Below are 6,202 nucleotides of genomic sequence, written 5' to 3'. Positions count from 1 at the left end.
ATACAAATTGAGGTTTTTTTTGCTATATTTTTCTTGGGATGTTATTTTTTTTTCTTTTTGGTCTGTTTTCTTTTGCATGACTAATTACAACATGTTTTGAATAATGACACATATATAACCTTTATCAAATTACTTGCCTTGTCAGTGAAGGAGGGTGGTGAGGAAGAGAGGGAATTTGGAATTTTAAAAACAAATTTTAAAAATTGTTTTTACATTGAATTGGAGAAAAATAAAATACTAACTACAAAAAAATTATTCCTGTGAAAGAAAAAAGAAACCAAGCTGTCTTGTCTTCTCAGTGTTCTGAGACTAGATACATTTCCAAGACCAGGGCTACAGTAACAGGAATGTTCTCAGAGAGTGTCTCCTGCCACAAGTATCTTGTCCTCTGACTGTTCTGAGACAAGATGTGTTTCTACAGAGAGCAATACTGTAATTACTGAAATATTCTTAGAGTGTCTCCTGCCACAAATATCTTGTCTTCTGAGTGTTATATAGTTATGCAGACATATATTTTTTCTCCCACTTACTGGAGGTGAGCTTTCCCAAATTGGGCACACTTATTAAATGCATTGATCAGTTAGACTGACTTTTCCCCCTCCTTTAAACCCACCATGTGCACACAAAGAATCCTCAGAGATCAGTCAGGCAAGGGCAGAGGATCAAGGAAAGGATGGGATGGAGGAAAGTGGTAAGGGAGGAGTGTGAGAGAAGAGGAGCACATGGACCTCAAGCTACCATGGACCCCTCTTCTGAATCCAAGGAACAGGGAGTTCTGTCCTCCTCCTCTGCCTCCTCCAGAGGGAGGGAGAATTGACCCTAGAGGAGGGTAGGAGAAATTGTTATTTTTTTATTGAAAATATGTCTATTATGGAGGCAGAGCCAAGATGGTGGAGAAAAGTCAGGAAGATGCCTGACCTCTCCCCAGTTTCTCTCAGAAACAATGTTAAATCGTGTCTCTAAATGGGTTATGAAGTGATAGAGCCTACAAAATGACAGAGTAAAAAAATTTTCCAGCTTAAGATAACTTAGAAGAACTTCAGGAAATGTCTTTCTCACTTGGGTAAAGGGAGAGTACAGGCCAGCGCAGCAGTATCCTAGCAAGCCAGCAGGAGGCTGATTAGTGACAGTGGAGAACAGCAAATAAGACTCCTCAGTCCTGGGTCACCAGGCCAATAGTACAGCATGACAACTGTGAAGCTTCCAGCCCCTTCAGGGAAGACAAATTCCAGCCCTAGTACCCAAGCAACAACCAGAACAACAAGGGTAGGCAATACCATTAGAGTGGGAGAGCTGCCAGAACCTGAGACCCCATCACATAAAGCCAGTGACCAGGCTCCTGGCCCCCAGCAGAAGAAGCATGAGACAGTGCTCCCTGTGGCCTGGGAGCAGAGCTCAACTTTAAAAACCATGAAATAGGCTTAAAAATTAGCAAGAAACAAAAAAGAATCCTGACCATAGAAAACTACTATGGCAACAAGGAAGATCAAAACAAAAACTTAAATGGTGACAACAGCATCAAAATGCCTACATGTAAAACCTCCAAGGGGAATATGAATGGTTCTCAAGTCCAAAAAGCCTTCCTGGAAGAAGTAAAAAAGAATTTTACAAGTCAAATGAGAGGTAGAAGAAAAATTGGAAAAAGAAATGAAAAGTATGTAAGAGCGATTAAAAATTTGGAAAAGGAAGGACAAAAATTGCCAGAAGAAAATGGTTCCTTAAAAGATACAGTTCATCAAATGGGGGAAAAATTCACTAAAGAAAACAACTCCTTGAAAAATAGAATTGACCAAATGGAAAAGGAGATACAAAAGCTCACAGAAAAAAATGATTCCTTAAAAATTAGAATTGAGTAAATGGAAACTAATAATTCTATGAGAAATTTCAAAAATTATATAACAAAAACAAAAGAATGAAAAAATAGAAGACAGTGTGAAATATCTTATTGGAAAAACAACTGACCTGTAAAATAGAATCAGGAGAGATCGTTTAAAATTTATTGGACTACCTGAAGGCTGTGATCAAAAAAATGATCTTTCAAGAAATTATCAAGGAAAATTTCCCTGATATTCTAGAACCAGAGAGGAAAATAGAAATTGAAAGAATGAATTGATCACTTCCTGAAAGAGATCCCAAAATGAAACCCCCCAGGAATATTATAGCCAAATTCCCTAGGTTCAGATATAGGAGAAAATGTTGCAAGCATCCAGAAAGAAACATTTCAAGTATTATGGAATCACAATAAGAATAATATAAGATTTAGCAGCTTCTACATTAAGGAATAGGAGGGTTCAGAATATGATATTCTAGAGGTCAAAGGAACTGGGATTAAAACTAAGAATCACCTACCCAGAAAAACAGTGTAATCCATGAGGGGGAAAATGTGATATTCAATAAGGTAGAGGAATTTATTGCATTCCTGAGAAAAGCCTAGAACTAAATAGAAAATGTGACTTTCAAATACAAGACTCAAGAGAAGCATGAAAAGGTAAACTGGCAAAAGAAGTAATAAGAGACTTATAACTGTTTACATTTGTACATGAAAAGATGATATTTGTAGCTCATGAGATCTTGTTTATTATTAGGGTAATTGGAGGGAATATATATATATATATATAGATATATATATAGATATATATACACAGAGGGCACAGGGTGAATTGAATAGGAAGGGATGATATCTAAAAAATAAAATTAAGTCATGAGTGAAGAATGTATTGGGAGAAGGAGAAAGGGAGAAATTAAGTGGGATAAATTATCTCACAGAAAAGAGGCAAGAAAAAGCTTTTATAGTGGAGGGGAAGAGGGGGAGGTGAGAGAGAATGAGTGAACCTTACTCTCATCAGATTTGGCTTAAGGAGGGAATAAACATACACAGATATTTGGGTATTGAAATCTATCTTACCCTACAGGAAAGTGGGGGGGGGGTGAGGGCATAAGAGAATGAGGGGTGTGATAGAAGGGAGAGCAAATGGGGGAGAGGATAATCTGATGCAAACACTTTTGAGGAGGGACAGGATGAAAGGAGAGAATAGAATAAATGGGGAGGGGCAACATATGATGGAGGAAAATATAGTTAGTCTTTCACAGCATGACTATTATGGAAGTGTTTTGTTTGACCACATATGTATAACCTATATTGAATTGCTTGCCTTCTCAATGAGGATGGGTGGGGAAGGAGGAAGGGAGAGAATTGGGAACTCAAAGTTTTAAAAATGAATATTAAAAATTGTTTTTATGTTTAACTTGGAAATAAGATACATAGACAATGTGGTGTAGAATTGTATCTTACCCTACAGGAAAATTGAAGGGGAAGGGTATAAGAGAAGGCGTGTGTGTGTGTGTGTGTGTGTGTGTGTGTGTGTGTGATAGGAGGGAGGGCAGATTGGGAGAAGGGAAAATCAGAAGCAAAACACTTATGAGGAGGAACAGGGTGAAAGGAGAGAGAATAGAATAAACAAGGATGGGGGAATAGTATGGAAGGAAATACAGTTAGCAATATTAACCATGAAAAAATTTTGGGGGCAACTAGGAGAACAGAGCACTGGCCCTGGAGTCAGGAGGACCTAATTTCAAATCCGGCCTCAGACACAACACACACACACACACACACACACACACACACAAACTAGCCATGTGACCTTGGGCAAGTCACTTAACCCCAATTGCCCCCCCAAAAGCAAAAAAAAAATGAAAAAAAATTTGAAGCAAGTTTCTCTGATAAAGGCCTCATTTCTCTAACATATGTCAAATTTATAAAAATAAGAGCCACTTCTCAGTTGATATATGATCAAAAGATAAAATCAGGGGTGGCTAGGTGGTGCAGTTAATAGAGCACCGGCCCTGGAGTCAGGAGGACCTGAGTTCAAATCCGGCCTCAGGCACTTAACACAAAAACTAGCCGTGGGATCTTGGGCAAGTCACTGTTTAACCCCAATTGCCCTCCAAAAAGCAAACAAAACAAAACCTGTGTGGGGCAGCTAGGTGGTGCAGTGAATAGAGCACCAGACCTGAAATCTGGAGGAACTGAGTTCAAATCTGGCCTCAGACACTTAACACACTTACTAGCCGTGTGACTTTGGGTAAGTCACTTAACCCCAATTGCCCTCCACAAAAAAAAATAAAATCAGTTTTCAGATGAAGTAATTAAAGTTATCTATAGCCATAAGAAAACATATTCAAACTCACTATTGATTGGAGAAATGCAAGTTAAAAACAATTCTGAGGTACTACCTCATACTTATTGGATTAGATAATAGGACAGAAAAGGTAAATGACAAATGTTATAGATGACATGAGGAAAATGTGACATTAATATCCTTTTGTTGGAGATGTGAAGTGATTAAACTACTCTATGGAGCAATTTGGCACTATGCCCAAGGGGCTGTAGAACCAATGAGTGAATCTTTGACATAGCAATACCATTGCTATGTCTGTATCTCAAAAGAGAAAAAAAAAACAAATAGAAATTTAAAAAAAAAGAAAGAAGAAAGTCAAATTATGAATATCAAAAATGAAAAGGATGAATTCACCACTAATGAAGATGAAATTAAAGCAATAATTAGGAGCTATTTGGACAACTGCATACCAAGAAATCTGACAATCTAAGTAAAATGGATGAATATTTACAAAGATATAAATTGCACAGATCAGCAGAAGAGAAAATAAAATATTTAAATAATGTCATTTTAAAAAAGAAATTGAACAAGACATCAGTGAGCTTCCTAAGATTAAATCTCTAGGTCCAGATAGATTTACAAGTGAATTCTACCAAATATTAAAGAACAGTTAATTTCAACACTATGTCAACTATTTGGAAAAGTAGGCAAAGAAAGAGTTCTACTAAATTCCATTTATGTCACAAATATGATGCCGAAACCTAAACCAGAAAGAGCTGACACAGAAACAGAAAAATATAGATACATTTCCATAATGAATATTGATACAAAACATTTTAAATGAAATATTAGCAAAGAGATTACAACAATAATAAGGATAATACACTATTACCAGTTGGGATTTATACCAGGAATGCAGGGCTGGTTCAATATTAAGAAAAAATCAGTATAATTGGCCATATCAGTAACAAAATTAACAGAAATAATATTATCCCTACAGGTGCAGAAAAGAATCTTGACAAAATACAGCACTCATTCCTATAAAAAACACTAAAAAGGGGGCGGCCAGGTAGCACAGTGAGTAAGAGCACCAGCTCCAGTGTCGGGACAACCTGGGGATCGAATCCGGGCTCCAACACTTAGCACCCACCCAGAAACACCTGGCTGTGTAACCTTGAACAAGTTACTTAACCCCAATTGCTTTAAAAAAACAAACACTAAAAAGCATAGGAATAGAGTTTTCCTTAAAATAATAAGTTCTATCTATCTAAAACCATCAGCAAGTATTATCCGTAATGGAGATAAGCTATACTAGAAGCTTTCCCAGTGAGATAAAGATTGAAAAAAGAATTCCCATTATTACCAGTATTGCTCAGTATTGTACTAGAAATGTTAGCTTTAAAAATAAGAGAAAAAATAAATTGAAGGAATTAGGATAGGTAATGAGGAAACAAATGGTGTAATGTCATACTTAGGAAATCCTAGAAAATGAATGAAAAAACTCCTTGAAATAATTAACAACTTTACCAAAGTTGCAGGCTGTGAAATATACCCATATAAATCATCACCATTTCTATATATTACCTACAAACCCCTGCAGCAAGAGACAGAAAGAGAAATTCCATTCAAAATAACTGTAGAAAATTAAAAAAAAATACTTGAGAGTCTACCCACCAAAACAAACCCAGTCACTATATGAATACAATTTCAAAACACTTTTTCACACAACATCACATCTAAACAATTAAAAATATCTATTGCTCATGACTACACTGAGGTAATATTATGAAAATGGCAATTCTACCTAAATTAATTAATTTATTCAATGTCATACCAATGCAATTACCAAAAATTATTTTGTAGAGCTAGAAAATATATTACCAAAGTTCATCTGGAAGGACAAAAGGAAAGAAATAGTGAAAAAATGCAAAGGAAAGTAGTCTAGCTATAGCCAATCTAAACTATCTTAAGAAGTGGCAATCATCAAAACTATTTGGTACTGGCTAAGAAATAGAGTGGTGGATCAATGCAATAGTTTAGGTAAAAAATTCACAGTAATCAATGACTATAGTAAGCTACTATTT

The sequence above is a fragment of the Petaurus breviceps genome, unplaced genomic scaffold (genome assembly GCF_028583685.1).
Source record: "Petaurus breviceps papuanus isolate PSGF00001 unplaced genomic scaffold, PetGlider_PUasm1.0 221, whole genome shotgun sequence".
Taxonomy (NCBI): Eukaryota; Metazoa; Chordata; class Mammalia; order Diprotodontia; family Petauridae; genus Petaurus; species Petaurus breviceps.
The sequence above is the reverse complement of the archived record's forward strand: the minus strand, read 5'-3'. Positions refer to the sequence as shown.